The 26,207-nt window shown below is 40.2% G+C and overlaps 1 protein-coding gene across 11 annotated transcripts in view; it reads right to left on the bottom strand.

The window, feature by feature from the left end:
• The window catches only part of sipa1l1 (signal-induced proliferation-associated 1 like 1), a 444,836-nt gene that overhangs the window by 394,553 nt on the left and 24,076 nt on the right, over positions 1 to 26,207 (bottom strand). The window lies entirely within an intron of this gene.

Genomic DNA, 26,207 nt, shown 5'->3' with positions numbered 1-26,207 from the left:
CCATTAATGCATATAACCCTAGACAGCACATGAGAATAGAATCATTTGTGCTTCGATACATTTGCACACAATGCAGGTTATGATGAACATTGTCATAATCATAAATGGTTATTGTGGGAAAATAAATTCACAAGCCAGGGAATACAACAAGTCCCTAGGTTTTTCCACTGGTCACTGCAGCCAGATACGGTGGTTGTCAGTTCAAGCTCCATGAAGCAGACAATCTTCTCAATATGCAAGTCCTGCATTGTCAAAGCAGGCATCCATCAGCAGAGACATATCACAGTAAGGTCCTGACATTTTATTGAATGGTTCATGCAGATGTAAAGGACTACATGGTACTAAAGATCTTTTTGAAGATAAATATTTGCTTTATTTGCACACATGTACATCGAAACCTCAAAACATACAGTGAAACATACAGTCTGCTTTATTTTATGATCATTATCAAATCAGTAAGCATTGTGCTCGGGAGCTCGCAAGAGCCGCCATGCTTCCAGTGTCAGCAAAGCATGCTTACAACTCACTGATCCTAACTGTATATCTTTGGAAAGTTTGAGGAAACCAGAGCACCTGGAGGGAACTGCACGGTCACAGCGAGAACGTACAAACTCCTTACAGGCAGCTGCAGAAATTGAATCCCGATCGGCGACTGCGGTCACTGTAAAGTGATGCGTTAACCACCGTGCTACTGTGCCACCCAGAGGACCAGTCAAATGAGTTTGAATTTACATAATGCCCTGGGCATATTCTTTCCTCAACCATAAAGTCATACGGGTTGGTAGCTTAATTAGTCATTGTAAATTGTCCCATAAATAGACTAGAATTAAATCTCAGGATTGTTGGGCAATGTGTCTTGAAGGACCGGAAAGGACTATTCCACGCTGTATTTCAATAAAGTAAATCATTCTGGATTACTTGATTATTCAACTTATTTTCTGCTTAGAGTTACACAGCAAGGCCTTTCTGAGAATCACGTCTGTGCCAGCTACTATACCCCTATCTATACCATTCCCATTTTCCAACATTCAAACTGTAGCCACAGCATTTCAAGAGTAAAGAGCACCAAATTTCTTGGTGTTCACCTGGCAGAAAATCTCACCTGGTCCCTCAACACCAGCTCCATAGCAAAGGAAGCCCAGCAGCATCTCTACTTTCTGCGAAGGCTGAGAAAAGTCCATCTCCCACCCCCACCCCCCCATCCTCACCACATTCTACAGACGTTGCATTGAGAGCATCCTGAGCAGCTGCATCACGGCCTGGTTCAGAAATTCTACCATCTTGGATTGCAAGACCCTGCAGCAGATAGTGAGGTCAGCTGAGAAGATCATCGGGGTGTCTCTTCCAGCCATCACAGACATTTACACCACACGCTGCATCCGCAAAGCAAACAGCATTATGAAGGACCTCACGCACCCCTCATATAAACTCTTCTCCCTCCTGCTGTTTGGCAAAAGGCACTGAAGTATTCGGGCTCTCATGACCAGACTATGTAACAGTTTCTTCCCTCAAGCCATCAGACTCCTCAATACCCAGATCCTGGCTTGACACCAACCTACTACACCCTCTACTGTGCATATTGTCTTGTTTATTATTTATTGTTTATTGTAGTGCCTGCACTGTTTTGTGCACTTTATGCAGTCCTGGGTAAGTCTGTAGTTTGGTGTAGTTTTTGTGTTTTTTTCTTACATAGTTCAGTGTAGTTTTTATATTGTTTCACGTAGCACCATGGTCCTGGAAAACGTAGTCTCATTTCTATTACGTTCTGTACCAGCAGTTATGGTTGAAATGACAATAAAAAGTGACGACTTGACTTGAAATGCAAATAAATGCTGTTGGAGTACTGCTTCTAGCATACCCCTGCTTTAGCTACAGCCTGGGTTTAGCATTCTTCAAGCTCACTCCACACATTTTATCTCTTATCTTAAAGCCATTCATCCTTACTCCTTGAGATCTTACTCTACATGGACTATCTACCACATAACCCCATTCAACATCTACACTCCAAAGCAATTTTGTTGACTATGAAGTACTTGCGACATTCTGTAATTGTGGAAAAAAGAGCTCAGCAAGTTCAGTATTTTCCTCTTGGCTGGAGTCAAGGAAGCTTAAATCTGTATCTCACCTAGTTAACTGTTGGGAAACTTTCAAATGAGCAGCATTAATGGCCAGCAGTATAGGAAAAAAGCAATAATAAAAGCAATATTTTCTGTTTTGAAATCTTCTGACACATGAATACAAGAGTCAATATCCAAACATACTGCTGCAACACAAAAAATTCAGTTCTGTTTTCCATTCTGAGGAAACTTAAGAACAAAATAACTTTTCAGAATGGCACTTTACATCACAATACGTAAAGAACTTCAACACAAAAAATATAGTTTATGTGCTGTTAATTGCTTTGCAGTATTTAACAGGGAAATTAAACAAGACCATTCAGGTCAGATTTAGCTCAATATAGTGTGAACCAAACCCAAGGAATAATGTAAACAGGTGTGATAAACAGGGCACAAAAATGTACTTCACAGAAGCATTAATTTACTGCATTGGGCAACATTATCCTGCGTTACCAGAATTACATTCTCATATCAGTGCATGACTCATGCAACAAGTCAAGACACAATTGTTGCAGGTCCTTTAAAACAGGAAACACCTTAATTGCTCTATCAGCAACCAGAGAACAAGACATTCTAATTCAATCTCTTCTGGAATGAAGTGTTGATTTTTTTTAAATGGTCAAAATTAGAGCTTTGCTTTCAGTTTTGACATCCGTCTCCACCACAGATATAAATACATTAAACCGTGCCAATAGTTGTCAAAACTTGGCTTATGGTTTTTACCCAACACATCCATCCGTTATCACATACAGGATACAAATATGATCTTTCCCCCAAACCAAATGAGTAAACTTCATACATTTTCAAATGCATACAGGTGGCATCTTTTTTTTTCATTTATTTAAGGGATGTGGACTGTACAGGCTGAGTCAGAAGTCAATTAAAATACATTTTCAAGTCTGTACTTTCACATAGGTCACACTGAGATTTATTTGCCTAAAAAGGAGGCTAATGAACTATAGATTTTATTTTCACAGCAATCCAGCAATTCCATGTCATCACTAGAAAGACCAGCTTTCTTTCAAATACTGGTAAATAATAATTCTTCTGATGAACGGTCTCCGCCCAAAATGTCGACTCTTATCCATACTGTTGCCTAGCCTGCCGAGTTTCTCCAGCATCATGTGTGTGTCACTTGGATTTCCAGCATCTGCAGATTTTCTCTTGTTTGAAAAAAAAAATTGGAATTCAATTCCCCAGATGACATGGTGGGATTTGACTTTGCAAGTCTGGATCAACAATACAGATCTCTGGCTGTCCTGAAATACAACCATACCTGAACTGCAATCAGCAAGTCACATCCGTCATCAAATCTACTTGAAAAAAAGCCAAAGTTCAGATAAATATACTGCATTTATTCTCAGCGTCCACAATTCAGCGAAAATAGAGAATTCACTACCCAGAAACCCATGCTTTAAACTCTGCAAAGCACCTCAACCTCCAAGAGGACAATCTCGTTGTTGGGTTTGGAGGCTTGTGTACTTCAATGACCCAGAGAGTAATGTTGACTGGAGACAGGGTTTTATGCTTTGGCTCTTGGTAGGGTCATCCTTGCCAAACAAGTCAAAGAGTAAAGGCCAGACCAGGATTGGTCCAACAGTCCTCCAGGTTCAGGGGTTCAGCTCAGGGCTAACAACTCTGACTGGTGAAACAAAATTCTTGCGGAAACAGCTCTGCAAAAAACCTTCTACATCAGAGTGCAATGGTATTCCTGAGTCTCCATCCGGGACTTCCCTGAGTGACAGTAGTGAAGACTGAGAGGAAGCAACTGTCGCGAAGAAGGAAGCAACTGTCGCGAAGAAAGAAGCCCTGAACACTGCTAGAGATGGAGGACCTTCAAATGCTGCCCTGAACACCAATGGTGTAATGGGCAGCAAGTAAAAAGCACCTCAAGATGATTATATTTAGGCAAAAAAACAAGTATAGCCAATATTAGCTGTTGCCATATGTGAAGCTCACAACACCTAGGAGTTGAATTCAGATACTACCTCAATTATCCTTCCTCAATTCTCCTCCAAACCACAGTTATATCTTGAGCCAGCCAACTTTCAAGTTCTATGCTAACATTTAACAGAACCGTGAACAAGAGAAAATGTGCAGATGCTGGAAAACTGAGCAACACACACAAAATGCTGGGAGCTCAGCAGGCCAGGCAGCATCTATGGAAAAAAGTACAGTCGACGTTATGAGCGAAAATGTGGTTTTTGTGTGTTGCTTGGATTTCCAGTATCTGCAGATTTTCTGTTGTCTGTGTTTTCAGCTCAAAACATTAACTGTGCTTTTTTCCATTGATGCTGCCTGGCCCACTGATTTCCTCCATCATTTTGTGCTTAACACAACCATGAGTTGGTTAGGGCAGTTGAGAGGGCTAAATGCATTTAGTTAATGTCTCAGAACCAAGCAAAGATGTCTGAAATGTAAGCACCTGCATAATGCAACAAGGTCCCATGAAGAGTAATCTGATGAACAGGTTTATTTTACTTAAAGCTAATGGCTTAGGGTTAGCTATTACCAGGATACTGAATCCATCACTTTATAAATACTCTTCTGAGAATGAAACCTTCCTCAATATAACAAATGCATACAACAGCTTTAGAACAACTAAGTAAAACTACTTATAATGCTGTTATAAAGACATGAGGATATTAAATTGCATTCAAATTATGGAACTTACATGAGCGACAATTTGGATTTTGTCATCACAATCATATCGCTCAAGACAATTAGCACGTAGATAGATAGTTTAATAATTCTACTAGCTTGCACAGCTCTAACTAAATCATAAACACAAAAACTTCTGCTGATGCTAGAAATCCAAAGAAACAAATGCAAAATGCTGAACTAAATGATTATGGTAGGATGTACAAATAAAAGACTGAGTTGACACACACAACGAGCCGTGTCAGTTAAAATTATCCAGGAAAGAATGTGGTGACATGGGTGGGAAAGAGTCATGCAAAAATCATTTGGCATACTTGCCTTCATGAGCCGAGGCAGTGAATGTAGGTGTAAAGACTTCATAGTCCAGTTGAAGAAAAGATTGATCTGGGAATATTGCGTATAATTCCATTTGCCACATGTGTTCTAGATAGCTTTATTTAGGGTTTAAAAAAACTGTATGTGGTGAAAAGAGAAGAGATCCACCAGGATGTTGCCTAGAGTGGAGGACTGTAGCCACAAGGAGAGACTGAGTGGGCTGGGCTTGTTTTCACTGTACATGGGAAGCTGTGGCATGACCTTCTGCAGATTTATAGAAGTACAAGGACAGAGATGTGGATAGTCCATGTCTTTTTCCCCTGGGGCAATGGAATCTAGAATAAGAGGGTACAGGTTTAAGGTGAGTGGAAAGAAATTTAAAGGAGATACGAGAGGCAAATCTTTTCACAGAGGGTGCTGGTTAGATGGAACAAACTGCTAAGGAAGGTGGTAGAGAAAAGTACAATTACATATGTTTTAAAGGCATTTGGATCCCTCTTGAACCAAACAGGATAATTTCACTCAAACACGAGGAAATCTGCAGATGCTGGAAATTCAAGCAACACACATCCAAGTTGCTGGTGAACGCACCAGGCCAGGCAGCATCTCTAGGAAGAGGTACAGTTGACGTTTCGGGCCGAGACCCTTTGTCAGGACTAACTGAAAGAACAGCTAGTAAGAGATTTGAAAGTGGGAGGGGGAGGGGAAGATCCAAAATGATAGAAGACAGGAGGGGAGGGATGGAGCCAAGAGCTGGACAGGTGATTGGCAAAAGGGATATGAGAGGATCATGGGACAGGAGGCACAAGGAGAAAGAAAAGGGGGAGGGGGGGAAACCCAGAGGATGGATGGGGGGGGGGGTGGAAGAGAGAGAGACAGAGACAGAGACAGAATGAATATGAGTGTCTGTCCATCAAAGAAAGAAGGATCTCCCAGTGGCCACACAAATTCCACATCCCATTCTCATTCTGATATGTCTATCCACAGCCTCCTCTATTTGTAAAGATGAAGCCACACTCAGGTTGGAGGAACAACACCCTATATTCCCTCTGGGTAGCCTCCAAGTCAAGTCAATGGCATGAACATTGACTTCTCAAACTTCTGCTAATGCCCCACCTCCCCCTTGTACCCCACCCGTTATTTATTTATATACACACATTCATTCTGCCAAGGCTTCTCTGGCTCTTCACACTTTATGAGTACCCCATGACTGCCGTAGAAGGCATTGAGAGGAAAACCAACAAGCACCTGTGGAGATGGTTGGGATTTCCCCCAAGCTTCTCTTCAGTGGGCCTCTACATTCGTTCTGGGCAACTGCAACTTCAACTTCCCCTGTCATCTGTTGAGAAGGCATTCAAGGTGGCAAAATGCAGAGCCTTATTAAGCTTGAGAGATTCCAATGTCGTCTTGGTAAAGCAAGCAGACGTTACAACCAGATCTGGGCGCAAGTGGGCAGACATCACAGCTGTGGAGGAGGCAGTGTGTTCTCGGAAGCTGCGAGATTTCATCGGCAACCCCTGCGTCAGGCGGCAAGGCCTCGGCTCTGTTCACTACCAGAAGTGTGGAAACGCAAGCATAAGGAACAGGCGAGACATGATACAGGCAGAAGTATGGATCCATGAGGAAGAAAAGCAGATGTCAAAGGCAGTGGAACAAGGGTCCCAGGGTGCCTGGACAAAATGGGATCTGCCTAAGCGCAAGATCTCATGGGCAGAGTTATGGAGACTTAGCCCTTCCATATTTCCTTCCTCTTGCGATCCATGTATGACACCCTTCCTTCACTATTACATCTGTACACATGGGGGATGAGAGAGGACCCGAACTGTAAGCTCTGTGGTCAAAAGGGGACACTGGCTCATATACTGTCCAGGTGTAAAACAGCTCTAACTCAAGGACGATATAGGTGGCACCATGATAAGGTGCTTCTGGCTCTTGCTGACATAATAGAGCGGGAGAGATGCAAGAAGAGGACAGCTGGCACAGATTTGAGGAAGGCTATCACCTTCACCAAAGAGGGAGCTAGGTCTTTCGTAACCAAACAACCAAAGCCTAATCTGCTCCAAACGGCCAGGTAATGGGAGAAGAAGGTCGATATGGGAAGGAGGTTGCAGTTCCCAGATGTGGTGCACACAACCTTACGCCCGGACATTGTACTGTGGTCAACCGAAGACAAGAAAATAATTCTGGTTGAGCTGACTGTGCCGTGGGAGGAGGGATGGGAAGAGGCCCATGAGAGAAAGGCCTTGAAGTACCAGCCCTTAGTGCAGGAGTGTAAAGACAAGGGATGGCAGGCATGGTTGTTCCCTGCAGAGGTTGGCTGCAGAGGTTTCCCAGCCAAATCAGCATGGCGGATGTTGTCAGATCTGGGCCTGGACGAAGGAGCAAAGAACAAGCAGCTCGTAGGAACGAGCCTCTTGTTGGATTTGGAGTAGGCGAGAGGAGGGAAGCTGGAAACCAAGATCAGTTGGGCAGTGATTTGGCCACCACTGCCGGCCCACCAGCTGAAGAGTGTCATGGTTAAGGGTTGAAACACTCAGTGAAGGTTGGGAACCACCTGATAACATCTACTCCTGGCTGAAGGCTACGGTTACCTTACAAGGTAACTGGAGAATGCACCCTAACAGGTGTATGTAACAAGTGAAACAAGCTATGCTGTAATTTATGATTCTATGTACAGAGTTTAAACAAATCCAGAAGCACATTTACTCAGTTTTATTAAAAAAATACAACAGCAGAAGCAAGGCAGTGAATATACTTACAGCAGCTAACACAAGCAATGATACTGGTAATTCACAAAATTCACATAGGGATTTTGAACTTCTTAAAACTTTTAAAGCAAATACTGATTGGCCAAAAAAATGCATGATATATTACCGAGTGGAGAAGCAGGTTATGCAACTTAGATTTCAAAACACATCGGAATACATTTTGGCCCAATTACGCAGCTACACCAATTAGCTGAAGTTTCGTGTAATTAGTTAAAAGGGTATATAGAAAAGACAAACTACTGTTTAACTGAGTAACACGTATTTAAATGAAGTACACAACAAATTAGAGTACTATCAATACTACTACAGTACTATTAAACTGGGTACCAGGTCCTAATGGTTGGCTTGGTGGTTGCCCATCTTATCCAATGATGACAGGAAACCTGTGGGGAAAATTTTTTAAAGTGGAAACACTGTTGCACCAGGGCAGTCTCTCGAACCCGGAAGTCTAGGTCCAGTGGTACCAAGTTAGTCACAACTGAGGTCTTCCTTGATTGCACTGGTTGACCATGTCTTCTTCAGTGCCCCGCTATACCCTTCACTCTCCACAGAGCTTTGCAGAACCACCTTCCTGACCATTGCACCTCACTGTAGATCTCATCTGCCCAGTCCACTGGAGCTGACTTTACTTGCAAGGACAGGCATGTCCCTGCTCCTCAGGGGTATAAGGCCCACCAGCTATCCTCACCTGGTTTAACCTACTTGTTGAAATGATGTACCAGGTGTGCTCACTGTTGCACGCAAACAGCTCCTGGGAGCCACGGGTGACAGCTGAGTGTACGCTGCAGTGTTCTTTTGATTGACTGTAAATGAACAAAATCAGCACAGACACCTAATGTAGATGATGGACTGCCTTGTCACTCTTTTCAACAACTGCATCCTCCAAATATTCATTTACATTGTAATATTCAAGATAATTGTTGAAACTTTCAAATTTTTCCACAGTTCCTAACAGCTGAAGTCATGAAATAATTTCATTCTCACTCTCAGCCATTTTTGGCATTTCCAAGCCCGAGTGTTTGAAACCACCATTGGCAAAACAGTTCTAAACTATCTTAGTGCTTATTTCTCACCAACTATCAGTGACCAAACTCAATGCTTTTTAAACAGAGGCACACAGAATTGATGCTATTTAAAAACTGTTCACCCTAAGCACAGTGTAGTGACCAAAGGCCACGAAGTTAATTCATCTACCGCTTGTTGAAAACTGCTTGGCCTACAGTTTCCTTGCCAAATTGAGTGGCATAGTATCCCAAATAAACAAAAGGAATACCAGTTATTTTCTTAATAGTTTTCAATCTTTAAGAGTTGTCCCAAATAAGCAGCTGCCCAGATTAACTGATGTACCTTATTGACAAATGTTAACTATAAAAGCATACATCACAATACTTCAAGTAAATTAATGCATAGTATATTCCCTAAGCAATATTACCTGCAGTCCATCATCACAATTTATTTCAGAGCAACAAAAACCTTGAAAGCTACAATGTAACCAAATGAAATGCCACATGCAAAAGTTATGTGTTTCCCAAAAGAATTAATTGGTCAAAAAGTGCTTGCTTAATTGGTCATAACCTTCTGTAACTCATGAAATGATTAAATTCATCTCCCTGCTAATGGCCAAAAATCTATTTAAAGTTTGAGGTCATATATACAGTACTGCCTTCAAGTCCAGAGGACTTTAAATAGGCTGCCTCATCAATGTAACCTCATTTTAATGTTCTTTCTTATTTAGGAAACTGCCATTGCCTGAAGCTACACACAATAATATTTGTACATTCACAACTCTAAATAAAACCATTGACGATCCAACTTAGTTTTACAGACTTAAAATATATCTAGGAGAACCAAGGAAAAAAAAATGTCAGAGCAATCCAATTTCTGGCAGAATAAATAAGTTACACAACAAAATGTATATTTTATTATACGCAAAAAATATCAACCTTGCAACTGGTTGACATTATCAGGAGCTGATCTCATTACCCTGTTCCTTGTGAAGTTGATGGTGAAACTTCTTGAAACACTACAGGTATCTGACAAACTTTAGATATGGCGATCAAGTATTTCAGACCCAGGAGGAAGGTGTTCTCTGTTTCCAAGTCAGAGTGCCTTGCCAAGCTGTGCAGCTGGCTCTGGCACAATCACTTGGAGGGTTTTATTTGCAGGCTAGATGGGCAAGTGTCAATCAGGACAATAGCTTCTTCCTGGATGGTTTGAAAATTGATATGTTACTTTTGCCCCAAAAGTGGCAGAAATACTTTGAAGAGTTAGAGGTTGGTCAATCATTTATCCACTGCATGTTCTGTAGCAAAACTCAAAAGATTTTTCTCATGCAAAAAGAAATAATTTCAAAATGAAATAAATATTATAAAATTCTAATTTGACTTTGAACAATGTAAATGTGAGTATTTAATCAGAATATAAACATCTGACAAAGTTCAGAATTCATTTCATTTATACCACTATAATTTGTACAGGTAGTGTACTTGGACCCAGAAGAATTTTACTGACCCAGCAACATGCATTGTCAGTTAAAATGGAACATCAGGTTCACTTTCTCAGTAACTTTTCAGGTTCAACATCTCCAGCCAGATGGTGGTACATTCAGATGCAGCAGCCTGACTGGGGCCAACCAAAGGTGTTTTTGCCTTTTACTACGATAACAAGGCACTGCTGGACATCGCGAACTTCAGGAGTTGCAGGTCTGCCCCATCAGCGAGTTACCCATTAGCAGAAGAGCTCAAGGAGCTGGACTTGATGCGGACCCTGTTGCTGCCTGCGACAGAAAGGCGTCAGCTTAGCTGCATGAAGGCAGTGTGCAGTCTAGCAGCGAGTGATTCTCTTGTACGTTTTTCTTGTGATCACAAGACCCTGTTGTTCTTCGGTAACATAGAATATTGCAAATCCAGTTCACTGGTTTATTGGCGAGACTGGCGGTGGGGGCACGGTCTTGGTTGTAGCGAGGACTAGGCCTCAAACCATGGCATTGCCTGTTGTAGCCACCAGGAGGAGAAGAGGCCAGAGGCGGTGTGACATAGCATCCATGCAAATTGGGGACAGGCCCCCCCCCCCGGAATGTTTGCTTGGTGGAAGCTGTATGCACGAGTCAGTCTGTGGACTACTGAGAGCTTGTTCTCGTCAATAATGTTCATGCTCCATCAATCTGCAGGGCATGTTACCTCGGGACTTGGTCTACATTATGTTTTTGTGTGACTATATGTTTACTGTGATTTTGAATGTGCTATATGTGCCTTGTGCTGTGTATGACTGTTGGTACTACATTTTGCACCATGGCCCCGGAGGAAAACTGTTTCATTCAGCTATATTCATGGGTATACATATATGGTTGAATAATTGAACTTGAACTCAAACTACATATCGATCTTGGTACTGAAGGAACATCAATTCCAAAACCAAAACCTTAAATAATAGTTCCATTCTTGATCCAGTTCATTTCAGCAATTTATTTCCTGCCCTTTCTAAGACCTTTTACTCACATTTTTTCCGAGTGGACAGTTTATCCTTCCATGAGCTGCTTTTGCTGTCAAAACAAGTTAGTGCAGCTCAAAAGAAAAGCATTTCACATATCTTCAATCATAGTGAAATTGATCAATTGCCTGAGAAGAGTACAAGAATAGGAGTACACTCTCCAAGCAGGTGAAGGCAAAAAAAAATGCAAGTACTACTCGATTCTATATTACTTTGAAATACATTATAGTTATTTCATTTTTCACCAACTCCTTTCCACTTGCCTTTCAACCAAATGAAATCTTACAGATCTATACAATTTGGAAAGACTGAAACCAAACAAAGGATACCAAAAATATGGTGTTTAAAATCATTTCTGGATTTCAAATACACCCATCACTTGAAAAGCTACTCATTATCAAAGCCATCTATAAATGAAATACTGCAGAAAATGTAGATTCCAAATAATCAGGCCTTTGCTACGACAGGCCACATCATTCAACTCACTCTCGGAATTCTGCTCTCCCTCTTTGCTGCGGACATTCCCCTTTATAAAGAATCATTAAGTCATAGATCACTATAGCACAGAAACAGGCCTTTCAACCAATCTAGTCCATGCCAAAGAATTAATCTGCCAAGTCCCACTGACCCGTGCCTGACCACACCCCTCTATAATCCTGCCATCCATGTTCTCTTGGGGAGGGGGGGGGAATCAAAATTTCTCTTAAACATTGAAATTAAACCCATAACCACCAAATCTGTGGGCAGCTCATTCCACATTTGCACCATCCTCTGAATGAAGTTTCCCCTCACCCTCCCTTCAATCTTTCACCCTTAATCTATGACCTCTAGTTCTAGGCTGGCCCATCTTCAGTGGGAAAAGCCTGCTTGCATTTATCCTATTAACACCTCTTAAGTTTATATTAAGTTTATAAGTGTATTAACAATTTTGCATCCCTGTCAAATCTCTCCTAAACTCCTATGGTCCAGGGCGAAAAAAATGCCCCAACTTATTTAACCTTTCCCTACAACACAGATCCTCAAGTCCCAGTGGCATCCTTTTAAATTTTCCCTGCAACCTTTCAATCTTATTAATATCCAGAACTTCACACAAAACACAAAGTTGGCATCATCAAACATCAACATTACAAGAGTTTAGCAAAATCTTCTTTCTTGGTAAACATCTATTACAGGTAAAAAACTAAAAATCCTAGAAACTCTGAAGATCCGACAGCATGGTGGAAAGAGAAACTGTATTAATGTTCAGGCAAAGACACTTTCAGATCTGATATTAAATATTCCCCTCTTGTTTTCTGACACTAGATACAGACAGGTCTTCAACTGGCTCCAGTCTTCCCTTACCACCTAAAAGAATGCATTTAATGGCATCCACATGGGACATTAATAAACCAGTAGCTAGGTTTGAACGTGGCTCTGCTAGAAAGTGATACTCAGGACATAATTACAGGATAATCAAATATGCTTCCATATAAATGAAGACCTGAACAATTGGTCTAGTAAAACTAGGGAAATACAAATACCTTGTTAAATCTTGGTTGTCAAGAAAATAAAGCTCCAATGCCATATTCAAGTTTGCTGATGACATCTCTGTCATAGGCCAAATCAAAGGTGGTGATGAATCAGCATACAGGAGGGAGACTGAAAATTTGGCCAAGATGTGCCATAACAACAACCTCTTACTCAATGTCAGCAATACCAAGGAGCTGATTATAGACTTCAGAAGGAAACCAGAGGTCCATGAACCAGTCATTATGAAAGGATCAGAGGTGGAGAGGGTTAGCAACTTTAAATTCCAAGGTGTTATTATTTCAGAGTACCTGTCCCATGCCCAGCATGCAACTGCAATTACTAAGAAAGCACGGCCGTGCCTCTACTTCCTTAGGAGTTTGTGGAAATTCAGCATGATATCTAAAACTTTGACGAACTTCTATAGATGTGTAGAGGAGAGCATACTGACTGGTTGCATCACTGCCTGGTATGGAAACACCAATCCCCATGAATAGAAAATCCTATAAAATGTAGTGGATATGTCCCAGTCCATCATGGGTAAAGCTCTCCCCACCATTGAGCACAGCTACACGAAACACTGTTACAGGAAAGCAGCATCCATCATCAAGGGATTCCCTACCACCTGGGCCAAGCTCTCTTCTCACTGCTGCCATCAAGGTGGCACAGTATAAGAGAGGCAGAATGCACACCACCAGTTTCGGGAACAGTCACTACCCCTTAACCATCAGAGTCTTGAAACAAAGAGGATAACCCCATCATTGAAATTATCCCACAACTAATGGACACATTTTCAAGGACTCTTCGTCTCATGGTTCAATACTCATTGCTTATATATTATTGTTATTATTTCTTCTTTTTGTACTTGCAGTTTTTTTTCCTTCTGCATGCTGAATGTGCTTGGGTGGTCTTTCATTGATTTTGTTTTGGTTATTATTCTATACATTTTATTGAGTATGCCCACAAGTTAATCTTAGGGTTGTATATGGTGACATATGTACTTTGGTAATAAATTTACTGTGATGTGAACTTTTAATTGTCTAACACTTCCTCTCAAAATTTTGCTTGAAGGCCTCCCACTTACCAAGTACACTTTGCCAGAGAACAGCCTGTTCCAATCCACATTCGCCAGATCCTTTCCGATACCATTAGAATTGGCCTTTCTCCAATTTAGAATCTCAGCCCATAGACCAGACCTACCTTTTGCATATTTACTTTGAAACTAATTGCATTATGATCACTAGATGCAAAGTTCAAGAGTCAATACTTCCATTTAATACCAGAGAAATATATACAATATACAACCTGAAATTCTTGTTCTCCACAGATATCCATTAAAACAGAAGAGTGCGCCGACACAAACTTCTGTCATTCTGCCCTGTCTCATTCCTAATAACAGATCAAGCATCACACACTCCCTCACTGGGACTTCTATGTACTGATGAAGGAAGTTTTCCTGAACACATTTGACAAAACTATCCAATCTACTCCTTTTACAGTATGGGAGATCTAGTCAGTAGGTGGAAAGTTAAAATCACCAGCTATAACAATCTTATTGCAACAGGCTGCAACCTCTCTGTAAATGTGTTTCTCTAAATCCCTCAGGATGTTGGGTGGTCTGTAATATAGCCCCTTCGACGTGGAAATACCTTTCTTATTTCTCAGTTCCACCCATAGTGCCTCACTAGATGAGTTCTCCAATCTGACCTGACTGAGCGCTACTGGGACATTTTCCATGACTAGTAAAGCCACCCTTTCTCCTTTAATCCCTCCTGCTCTGTCGTGTCTAAAACACTGGAACCCCAGAAAATTGGACTGCCAGTCATGCCACTCCGACAACCAAGTCTCACTAGTGACTAGAATATCATAATTCCATGTGTCGAAGCATGCCCTGAGTGCATCTGCCTCTTCTACGATACTTCGTGCATTGAAATATACACAGCTCAGGTCAGCCAACTCGCATCAAGCTCAACAATTTGATTCCTAAATTTTTCTGAGGTCTTAACATCTGTCTCCACAACTGTTCTGGCACTCTGGTTCCTATCCCCGCTACTCTATTTTAAACCCCTCCAAGTAGCACTAGCAAACCTTCCCGCTAGGACATTAGTGCCCTTTCGGCGCAGATGCAATGATCTTTTGATGGAGATTGTTTAAATTTAAGAATGACCTGAGGATTGCCTTTAAGGTCAGCAAACGTCCAAAAATAATCTGAGAATTAAGAAAACAGAATTAAAAAGTGACTTTAATTTTAAAATGAAAATGCAAAAGCATACATACTTAATTTAATAAATTTAAACTAACAAATTTAAATCAAATAAGATCTTCTTGCCATTCTCTTGACAAATGTTTATTCCCATTTTAATGGGATTGCAGTGCTTGCATCAGGTTTAATCTGGCACACACCCAGCAGGCAGATGTCCAGTCTGAGCACTGATTAGACTATGGAAATCTGTGAAACAGAGGTGTCGTTACCAAATTTCCACAAAGAAAAGCTTATGGCAGTGCTGGAAATCAGTCCCATGGCTCTGGCCCCCAACATCCTCTGACTCATTCCATTCCTAAACCTGGTACCTGTGCTAAGATTGAAAGAAATAACTGCCAGTTTTGACCCAGAAAAGAGCTTCAGAATATCTATTTCCACTTTTTCTTTTACTCTCTCCGGAATTCAACTTGTCTCTATCCATCTGCTGCTGAAACCAGTGTGAATTTTCAGACTGGAATATTCCAATGAAATCCTAATGGGCTCCTAGCATTCTACCACTTTACATCTGAGATGATCCTTACCTTTTTTTAAATCTGTTTTAATGCACACCAAGTCTCATTCAGCCATCATGAGTTTAAAAGGGAAAGGTGATCTCATTGAAACATATGAAATGCTGGACTGTAGGGATTGCTCCCTTGGCTGGGGTTACAGTCTCAAAAAACTCATTCAGAACAGAGATGAGAAGAAAATTCTTCACCAAGAAAAGAACAGCATAGCTTTGGAACTCTCTACCCGAGTTTCAGTCACTTGGTGTATTTAAAGCAGAGACTTTTGGGTATTAAGGTAATCAAGGGCTACTGAATTAATGCAGGAAGGTGGCACCAGGTTGACGAACAATCACAGTTTTATGGATGAGCAGACACAAAGGCTGAATGGAGACAAAAGACTGAAGATTTTGGAATCTGGAGGATCACACAGACTGCTGGAGGATCACAATGGGTCAGGCACTATCTACGAAGGACAACTGATGTCTTAGATCAAGACCCCAGATCTGGATTGGATGGCCTACTCACACTTCTATTTCTTACACAGATCTCTCATCTGAAATCATATTTATGGCATTATGAAAATGAATGATAAAACTGTACAAAATACTATACTGAACAGAGCCAGGCTAACTTTTGACAATTCCTTATGAATGTAGTCAAAGAAAGCACTATGCAATAAAGAAGATCAGTTCTGCCACACTAATTCAGAACAATTTATCCTGTTGGTACTGCCTGACCAGCTGAATTCCTTTAGCAATTTGTTTCTTTGCTCCAGATTATAACAACCAGCGGTCCTGAATCAGGCAGTTTAATGATGGAAGTGAATCAAGCTTAACAACTATATGCACAAACTTAAAAATTATTAAATTTAAAATAAACAATGATACTTCAAGCTCTGAGGCATTAATTTTAAAAAATCCTTCAGTTAATATTAACACAAGTAATTTGATGCAATTGGTACTGTAGTAAACTAATTCCACAGCAAGGTATAAACGAGGGAATTGGAGCTGCTATTAAATTCCAACACAAAAGAAAATAACTCATACTTTACATCCACCATCGTAATGAAAATTACAATGATTAGAGTTTTTAATTCCATTTGTGACTTCCAAGAAAATGAAGTGGTTTGCACAGACGTGACTTGAACAATACTTAGGCATAGGTAGATAAGTGGCATACAAATGCCAGGCAACAATCATCTCCAACAAGAGTATGAAACTTGGAATCCAAGCTCCAAGACATTGTTAACTCTTACACATAAGACATTAAAGTAGAAGGGCCTTGCACTTAACATCCACTAAATACCTCTACCAACCTGCCCAATGGCTCCATATTGTCAACTAACAATCAAGGTTCAAGGCAAGACCCTGGAAAATGTGGACCATTTCATATATCTCAGGAGACACCTCTCAGCAAGGGCAGATACAGATGATGAAACTCATTGCTGCCTTCAATGCGCTAACACTGCCTTTGATCAATTGACATAAAATGTTATTTCAAGATTAAGGTCTCAAAACGAGCACAAAGTTTGTGGTCTACTGAGCAACAGTACTCCTGCCTTCCTATACTCTTCAGGAATCTGGACCACCAAAAGTAGGCACCCCACAGCAATGTAAAAATTTCAATGGTGTCCTTGCAAAATTCTCCACATTTACTGAAAGTGTAAGCAAACCTCCTTTATGGGTGGTCTTCCGGTTAGGAAGTCGAGGATCGAATTGCCAAGGGAGGTACAGAGGCCCAAGGTTCTGTAACTTCTCAAATCAGGATTGTGGGAACCATGGTATTAAATGCTGAGCTATAGTCGATGAACAGCATACTGATAGAGGTGTTTGTGTTCTCCAGGTGGTCTAAAGCCATGGAAAGAGCCACTGAGATTGCATCTGCCGTTGACCTATTATAGTGATAAGCAAATTGCAATGGATCCAGACAGCAGGCACGTAAGAAACATACTGCTGATCTTTATTGTTGCTGAGTTAGAATCAACAAAAATGTCCCACCTAATAACACCGTTGGAGCACCTATACCACATGAAATGCGGATATCCTAGTGCTACATAACCACCTTCTCAAACAGCAGTTTGGGATAATCATTAATGCTGGTATCACTGGAAACAAATCCCATGAACAAATTAAAGTTGTGGAAAAATAAGTTGGTTTGTCTTTTAATAATAATTGGTACTTGTGCACAAATATTAATTGGTTTTGATTCGGGAATAAGCCAATAATATTTCCACTATTACCTCTTTCCTTGGGGATGAGAAATGCTCAGACTACAATGAAACACATGATATTGAGCAAGCGCCTCAGGAAAAAGACCATCAGTTGAACATAATATAAATGTCAAAAATATTTTAATATTTTCACCCAAAATATTTAAAATGATCATTCAACAACACCAATTTACTATGGAGTTCTGTAAATTCAGATGCAGCCAAATAGGATGGCATTGTGAATATTCTATAGGTAGCCCTAGATGCAATTATTGCAGGGATGTTTAGACAGGGTCAGCAGGGAAATTCCAAACTCCTTTTCAAACAAAGCAATGACTTCATTAGCATTTGACCAGGCTTCAGGAAGCAGGTAGATTGCATCCCTGGAAAAAAAATGCCGACACTTAGTGAAGAGAAAAAATACTAATTGAGGTACCACTGTTAATTATGCATAATATAGCCAGCAGGTTCAGGAGGGCTGAACTCCACAACATTTGCTAAGCCAAGGTGATGATTACAACAAACAGTGAAAATGGATTGTGCAATTAAGTTGCCATGCAAACCTGATGGCATATTTTATGCTGCTACTGTAGGAGTTCTGAATCTAGGACAGTGACATGCATGAGTCAGCTGGTGCTCCATGCAACTAAGTCAACAGCAAACTCTTCAGTGCCAGCTTTGAATTTGTTACTAAATAAGCAGAGCCTAATGGCCACTGGGTCTCAAAAATATTGGAATAAATGTTGCTTCGGGCTTTAAATAATACTGGCAAATAAACAGATTGACAGACAATAGATATTCCATTTATTGTGATTTCAGATCATTTACTGCCGTTAACAAATCTGTTATAAATCTATAAACCAGTTGTTCAGCCAAGAGGGAGTGACTGTGGCTCACTGACAAGTGTGTCAAAGAGCACTGTTGTGAAGCATTCTGACATTTCTTTAAACTTGGGTAAAAGGGTGCTGCATAATTTGAAAACTTTGTTCTCAGATACTCTAATGGAGACACCACATCACCACATCTCTGTTGCATAAAATTTAAATACAATTTAAATTGCAAACTTCAGATTGGGTAAGCCTGTAGCTGCAGAAACAGGATGACTGTTGATTATGTAGTGAACTAGAGCTTTACCTCATTTGTTTCCTTTTCTGATCCACTGATTAAAAACCTACAAGGTTCATGGTATTATGTCAATCATCCTGGATAATAATTAATGACTGTTTTAGTTGCTGGCATATAACGTACATGGCTGTGGAGTTATAAATGTGACTTTTTTTAAAAAATAAGAGTAAATACTTTCATATTATAGGAAACTTTTACTCTCAGTACTTGCACTTGAAATTTTCTGGCAACAAACGCAGAAGATACTATTGATCTGTTGCTCTACTCATTTATTAGTTTTCTTCTAAAATGATAGATAATAAGCAGCATCCCACCATATTCTAGAGTGGAGGTCCATGACAGTTCTTATATGTGGTAAATAAACAGATAACAAAAAAAAACAAATTCTTCTTCATATATTTAATTTAACTTATAATGCCTTAATACATGCTAAAGCCATACAACAGCTTCCATGGACAACTGGGAGAGAATGTTCTCTCCTGTCAAACCACCCAAGTATCTGACAACATTGAAGTATCGGTAACATTTCTCACAAAGAAACTCAAACTGCAGTAAGGTAATATATTTGAAAAACTAATATCAAAATTCAAATATTTAATGAAACTAGTATCAAGAATGCCAGTATGTTAAGCAATATCTACATCTGCATATACAGTCCGCCCTACTTATCCGTGAGGGATTGATTCCCAGACCCCCCGCGGATAGAAAAAAATGCGGATGCTCAAGTCCCTTATTTAACCTGTCTCAGTGCTGGTGGACTTTAGGACCCAGGGCAGCACAGGACCCGCCGCCCGCAGTGTTTCTGTTCCATTGACTTATAATACCTAATACAATGTAAATGCTATGTAAACAGTTGTTATACGGTATTGTTTAGGGAATAATGACAAGAAAAAAAGTGTGTACATGTTCAGTACAGACGCAACCATTGTAGCTCTGCTGAGAACGATGATGCCGCCTCGACATCAGCTGATGCTGATTCTCCCATGATCTTTAAGTTCTTGAGGCTGTAGCACTTTACATAGCCGGCCAGCCATCCCTAGCACTAACACTTCCACGAATTTCAGCTTCTTTCTGCTTTATTGTGAGAATACTCACTTCGTTCTGACCGATCTTACGGCTCACTTCAGAATACAACATGCCACTTTTCAAAAGATCTACTCTTAGCCTTTGAGGAATTGCTTTGACCACGTAATTGCTTTTTAGGAGCCATTTTTTCACTGAAACAAAGTAGCAAACAAATGAGACGCCAGATGAACAGTGCTCGAACAACGAGTGCTGGAGAGAGAACTTCCAGGTTTTCCCGATTCGCGATTGGTTGAATTCGCGCATGCGGAACTCACAGATAAGGAGGGCCGACTGTACCTTATTTTAATGATTTAGGTGAAGGGATAAAGTTAAATGATTGTATGTTCCCATGACACAAGATATTGGACAGATCAACCGTCATCATTCACTAATTTCTCCAGGTCAAAAGGTTATAGATTTGTAATCCAGGGAGCGGGAAGCGCAGAATCAAATATCGCTATGATGATTGTGCGTTCTAGTATCAATTGTTTGGCGACAATAAAGTATAAATAAGAGTCGTGGAGAGGGACTCAGAGAGCAAAAAAAATGACAACTATTTTGCCTACATGAGATTCTTAAAAATAGCAAAGTGGTTAGGCTAACTGCAATATTCTTCTTTGAGGTAGTACTTTGGAATCTTTATCACCCAGTCTAAGCACAGTCATATTATCAATTCAATGGCAATTCAAAAAGATAAACCTGTTAATGTGGCACACCTTCAGGTCTGCACCATGCCACCAGCCTGGATTTTCTTGTTCAAGTACAACAGTTCTTTTAATGATACAAGAGCTTTACATTTCACACATCAAAATTACACAAGTTCTAACAAAGAACTTTAATACCCAACTTTTCAAAATATTCCAATTATGCACTATTCATGGCAGCTGTCTGAAAAAGTATAGGCAAGCAAATGTACACTAACTATTGCTGAATTAGCCATGCCCAGAAAAGATATTAATTTCTATTGCCCTTTTTAACCATACCAACCATACTACACAATGATATTCTATCCTATCTCACTTCAGGTAATTAAATTGAGGTTGAAACAATAAACTCTGGTCTCTGCTGAAAACAGTGATGAAGGATGGCGGGGCGGGGGGGGAGAAAAAGATCATGGTATGAAATTCAAAAACCTCATCCAAGAGGCCAAATAATGCAAGACAAACAATATTACATTTACAGCAATTGGTCAGAAACTCTTTTAGAAGTTTCAACAAAGCATATCTTTACAAGAGACAGTAAGAGCAGTACAACATCATTCTGTTGATTTGTTTGTAAATGGGTTATTTTGCTCTTGATTGATATCTGATACTACTTGCATAGAAATAAAAACTCAACACAAAGCTTTCAAGTAATTTACTCCTGATTAATCACGCTTAAGGTTGCACCCTGTGTCCCCTGAAGGAAAAGAATTTCAGTGCTACCAGTACTACATGGTGCATGTACTACCACCCATTATGAACAGATTTCTTAGCATATGTATGCAAACTTAAACTAGATCACTAGAAATTTAGATTCAATCAGTGATTCAAACCACCAACCCCCCCCCCCCGCCAAGTTTCAAACTCTTTAGCTCCTTGGGTGAAAAGCAAAGCATTAAAAATGTAAACCCAAGGCAGAAAAAAAATCCCACTTGTGGAAAGAACAAGATCTGTTGCATGAATTATACAGCTGATTTTGCAAATGATGGCTCCAAAAACATGTTTTCCACCAATTTGTGTTTTCTTTCAACCCAGTATCCTTCAGACAAATACCACCATCTCTCCTTCCTTCACTCTCACTTTAACATATTTGTTCCACGCTTTGATTGCCACCCTCTTAATAAAAGTACTTTAGCAGCTTTATTGCTTTGTGTATTCTAACCACGGCTGTACAGGAAAATTGCCCTTAATTTTTGGCTTCTAATGTTAATCCTCAGTTCATACCTTCATACTATTTCTGCACCCAATAGAAATATCCATTTGTGGGTCCCTCTCACAAGCAGTTGGTTAAACTTTGTCTTCTCTGCTCTAAGGAACAGAACCAATGATAACCATATTTCACAGCTGTGTCCCCTTGTTCATGACTTTCACTAATGAAAATATCCACCCTGTCAAGCTGCCTTAGAGAATCTCACATATGAAGGGTGATTGATAAGTTTGTGGCCTAAGGGTAGAAGGAGTCAATTTTAGAAAACATTTATTTTTCAACATAGTCTCCTCCTACATGTACACACTTAGTCCAGCGGTCATGGAGCATATGGATCCCTTCTTTGTAGAAGTGGTCCACAGCAGGGGCGATTGATAACTTCGTGGCCTAAGGTAGAAGATGTGTTATACAGCTCGTTACATGCACGTGCAGTTCAACTCTTTGAGTGAAAATGCAGAAAAGTTTGAAGTTAATAACTCATCTCCTTCTACCTTAGGCCACGAACTTATCGATCACCCCTGCTGTGGACCACTTTCTGGAGGTCCAAGACGCCGACTTCTACAAAGAAGGGATCCGTATGCTCCATGACCGCTGGACTAAGTGCGTAAATGTAGGAAAAATAAATGTGCTAGGTTTTCTAAAATTGACTCCCTTCTACCTTAGGCCACGAACTTATCAATCACCCCTCATACAAGACCACAAGACATTCGAGCAGTCTACTGAGCCCATTGAGTCTGCTCCAACATCATGGCTGATTTATTAATCTCCTCAACCCCATTCAGCTGCCTTCTCCCAATAACCTGTAGACACCCTTACGAATCAAGAAGCTATCAATCTCTACTTTTAAGTATACCCAATAGCTTGGATTCCACAGCCATCTGTGGCAATGAATTCCCGATTCTCCACCCTCTGGCTAAAAAAAATTCCTTCTCATATCCATTCTAAATCGATGTCCCTCTAATCCAAGGCTGCCTGGTCCTAGAGTCCCCCACTATAGGCAACATCCACTCTATGTAGGCATTTCAATATTCTAAAGGTGTCGATATATTCATTAAAGTCACCCTTCATTCTTTTAAAAATCAATTAATATAGATCAAACTGTCTAGCCTCTCTTGATGGGCAACAGGAATTAATCTGCTGAATTTCTTTTGGATTACTTCCAAAATCGTTATATCCTTGTTTGTTGGTAAGGGGACCAAAACTGTGCAGTGTTCCAGATGCGGGCTCAATGACACACTATATGACTATTCTTCAAATCAAACTTCTGTTGTGATACAAATCATCCCCAGGTTTTGAACCAGTTCCACATTTGCAGACTATTACAATCTGATTTTGTCCACAAGTCAGAAAATTTAAAAAAAATTACTGAATATGGTACCATAACTCCACAGTATTAATAGGGTCTAATTAACATGAGAATTTATTTGTACGTTGGAAATTGTATGTTACTTATAATGGTACAGAGTTAGGAAGACAATACTCAGTGGCTTGCTTCAACGGGTTTGAAGAATTACTGTATGTTCCATGGTTTAATAGAGGATCGCTCAGGGATTGCTCTGCTACCAGAGAGGGAAGACTGCCTTTTGATCGCCGGTGGGATCGCTCACAGCCTGAGAGGGAAAGGCCCGCCACTGTGCCTGGAGAATGCTACTCAGGTTTTCTGAGTTTTGGATATGGACCTGGACTACAGACTTCCTCAGACTTATATTCTATATTTTTTGCCCAATCTTTCTCCTTTTTTTGTGTGTGTGGGAGGGAGATTTGGGGGTTGATTTGCTTTTCCCATTTTGTTCATTTTTTTTGGGCAGGGAGGAGGGAATTGGAGGTTGATGATTATGCTGCCACTCTTCTTTCTTGGTTTTGTGGCTATCTGGAGAAGAAGAATTTCAGAGTTGTATGTATTGGTAATAAATGAACCTTTGAAATGTTTGAAAACTTCCCTTGTCCCATCATTGAGGTGTTCTTACAACCTATAGAGCCACTTTCAGGGACTCTTTATCTCATATTCTTGGTATTTATTACTTACTTAATTATTTTGTACCTTTTTGTATTTGCAGTTTGTTCTCTTTTGCACACTGGTTGAACACCTAAGCTGGTGCAGTCTTTCACTGATTCTATTATGGATGTATTGAGTATGTCTGCAATAAAGTGAATCCCAGAGTTGTTATGTGGTGACATACATGCACTTTGATAATAATATTATTTTGAACTTTGAAGTGCATGACTTCACAATACTCCACATTAAATTCCATTTGCCATGTCTGTGCCTAACCATTCAATTATCTGAATTTAATGTTAACATATTTGAGCAATGGAATCTTTCTCTGTTTACTACTGGGGAAATAATTCTGCTTTTATTAGAAAACATTGCTCTAGTTCTTGAACTGTTGGTTAATACTGTCTAACGATATTGCAAATCAACCTTCATTTCCCATTCCATGTTAAATTTTCAAATGTTTATTTAGGATGGAAAACTTGGTTATTCTCTGTTTATTCTAGATTAATTTCCTTTGTACTATCTAGTTTCCCAAAACTAAAAATTTTCTTTTCAAGAAAACATAAAACTGATTTTTGAGTGCAACTCAGTCTCCTTCACTACAACAATTCATTCAAATTTTCCATAGTAAAAATACAACAAACTGCAAATTTTCTTTGGTGTCAAGAAGGAAACATGAAGAAAAAAAAAGAGCCTGACATACCACAAGAAAAGCAGCAAATCATAAACACAAGAGATTCTGCAGATGCTGGAAATCCAGAGCAACACACACAAAATTCTGGAAGAACTCAACAAGTAATGCCACATCTATGGAAATGAACAAATAGTTGACATTTCAGGAAGAGAAAAGTAAAGGGCCGGAGAGGAAGGAACCTGAAAGAGGAGAGTGGATCGTCGGAGAAAGCCAAGGGGCCGGGGGGGGGGGGCACCAGGGGAGGTGATAGGCAGGTGAGAGGAGACAAGTGGCGAGGGTGGGGAACAGAAGTAGTAATGAGGGGACCTTTCCCACCCACCTATCAAGTTCTAGCTATCCTTCTTCCCTTCCCCTCACCTTTTTATTCTCACGTCTAACCAGTCCCAAAGAAGGGTCTTGGACCAAGATGTCGATTGCTCAGTTCCATGGATGCTGCCTGACCTGCTGAGTTCTTCCAGCATTTTGTGCATGTTACAACAAAAGCAGAATGCTTCCTCACAGTCCAGAGAGGGACCAAGAGAACAAGGAGTGTTCTAGTAAAGAATGCAGAAAAATCTTAACAATGATAGGTGCACCAGAGGTAAGTCCACCGAAAGCCACAGATGAAAAACAGCTAGTGCAAAAAACAAGAAAAATTTATTAGTTATTTATCAAATTTGTGACTCTCAGGAAGCTCCCGGTCTAACAGATTTCAGAACTGAGTGGTCTCGCTGTGCGGGTCCTGAATCTAATCAACCTCTATGTGCAACTATTATAACGCAACAACTAGTTAACTCGACTATTTTTACAATCAATTCTTAATTTATCTGATTATAGGTGCTGCTTTTAGTAAAGAATATATACTATACCTGTCAGCCTTTCAGTTTGTAGAGAGAAACATTCAACGTCCTAAATGCAAATGTAACATTTTGCCTAATATGTGTCAGATTTTCCTCTCCATCAAACAAATAGTTTCAATCATATCTACCAACCCAGTTACATTATCCCTCCTATCATTTTCTTTCATCCACACTCAGCCAATCTAATCTTGAATGCTGGCATAGTTCCTGGGAAACTGGGAATAAAAATCCACTGGGTCAGGATTTGAAGAACTTTCTCCTGTCATCTGCTCAAAATCTTTAGCATTAAATTTTCATTTATATCTACTTATTTTTGATCCTAAAACTACCATAAGTCTAATTATCCAGTCTCATAATTTGATTGTATTAAAACACTTGCAATGGTCCAACTTAAAAATAGTCATATCCTTAATAACACTGTATGGCTGTGAATTTGCAATATACTATCCCACAAAGGTTAACATCCTACTAGTATTGTGCTATTACAGCTCACAGCATTCTGGAGTTTGGAATTCAACTCTAGTGCCATTCCGCAAGGAGTCTCTGTATTCTCCCCCCTCCCCCCCAGTGGAATAAGCGCATTTCGGTTTCGTCCCACAGTCCAAAGGTGTAACAGGTAGGTTAATTGGTCATTGCAAATGTTCCCGTGATTAGCTTAGGGTTAATCAGGATTCTGGGGTTGCTGGAGCAATGTGGCTCAAAGGACTGGACTCCACACTGTATTGCTAAATAAACAAACAAGATCTGGGTTGCCTGAGGTAGAG

The sequence above is a fragment of the Mobula hypostoma genome, chromosome 1 (assembly GCF_963921235.1).
Source record: "Mobula hypostoma chromosome 1, sMobHyp1.1, whole genome shotgun sequence".
Taxonomy (NCBI): Eukaryota; Metazoa; Chordata; class Chondrichthyes; order Myliobatiformes; family Myliobatidae; genus Mobula; species Mobula hypostoma.
Note: the sequence above shows the minus strand (reverse complement) of the source record. Positions and strands in the feature narration are given on the sequence as shown.